The sequence below is a fragment of the Capsicum annuum genome, unplaced genomic scaffold, assembly GCF_002878395.1.
Source record: "Capsicum annuum cultivar UCD-10X-F1 unplaced genomic scaffold, UCD10Xv1.1 ctg79442, whole genome shotgun sequence".
Lineage (NCBI taxonomy): Eukaryota > Viridiplantae > Streptophyta > Magnoliopsida > Solanales > Solanaceae > Capsicum > Capsicum annuum.
In genome coordinates this window covers 1-1,202 of record NW_025890025.1, presented here as the reverse complement: position 1 = coordinate 1,202, position 1,202 = coordinate 1, and the positions used below count along the sequence as shown (strand labels likewise).

Below are 1,202 nucleotides of genomic sequence, written 5' to 3'. Positions count from 1 at the left end.
GTGGGCCTGGGGCTTAGTGTCGGTATGTACTGAAGGGCCCCCGGCGAAGCTGAAGAGTGGCTCTGGGTTTTCTGACGGGGTCGGTGGGGTCATTTTGGTGGTTAAACGGGCAACGGCGTGAATGGACCATTTTTAGCGCTAGCTTATGAATTCCTGGGGATACGTGCGTACTGAATGAGTTTGTGCATGGACCTCTTGGTTCGTATCGTAACAACCTACCGCTTGAATCGTTTCGCACAGGAGAGGAAGACGTAGCTCATCTTTAAATATATGAGCGAAAAAGGCGGAACTGTGAAATATTTCAGGATTTCGTGTGTTTGCCTACGAGTTCCTTAGATACGTGCATCCCATTACTGACATAAATTAAGTTTAATGTATATGCAAACAGGATTAGAAGACTACTGCACTTCGATATAGAGAGAGAGAGACTTACAAGTAGTCCATAAATTGAACTAAATGTAAATTTAGCCAGCCAAATTAATTACAATAATTCCTACAAATTGAAAACTTGAATTAATTTGGACTTGTTACTTAATGAATTGAAAAAGAGTAAGTAATTAATGATTCTCTGTAAAACTTGAGACAGGCATTAGTCCATGTTTCAAAGCAGCCCTCCAAACTAAGTCAATCCTGTGTACATCAATAGCCCCAACTTCATGGTGGGTCCAGCCTTCCAATGAATGTACCACTCCTCCTGCATGGCATGCATGTACTACTCTTTCCATTGGTATACAATATATTGGGAAATGGGATAAGTCTAAATTAGTTGTTATATAGTATAATTAACAAGTATAATTACGTAATAGTATAAGAATAATTAGCACAAATTAATTACCTCACAAGAACCAAGTCCTTTAACACGAGGAGGCAATCTCATGGCAGCAAGATCACCATATGTACAGACACTTCTAATGGGCAAGACTGGAGGTACCACAAACTGGTGGAAATGTACATCTGCTGGAGCAAATTTCTGCTCTCTTGGTATTATCCATTTTCCAACTATCTATGTCTATATAGCGCCAACCAATACCATTAATAACAGTTATCAGTATAAGCATGAAATGTATAAGAGGATTTAATTAATTACCTTGCAGTTTTCAGCTGTCTGATACTTTGTGACCTGGACAAGATACTTTTGGTATTCAGCTGGGGCTCCCTTTTGAATCTTTTGAAATCTTTCAGTAGATGAAGTTAGCATCTGA

At 39.3% G+C, this 1,202-nt stretch overlaps 1 pseudogene; it reads right to left on the bottom strand.

The window, feature by feature from the left end:
* Positions 1–390: 390 nt before the first annotated feature.
* Positions 391–1,198, bottom strand: LOC124895047 (annotated as a pseudogene).
* Between the last annotated feature and the right edge of the window lie 4 nt (positions 1,199–1,202).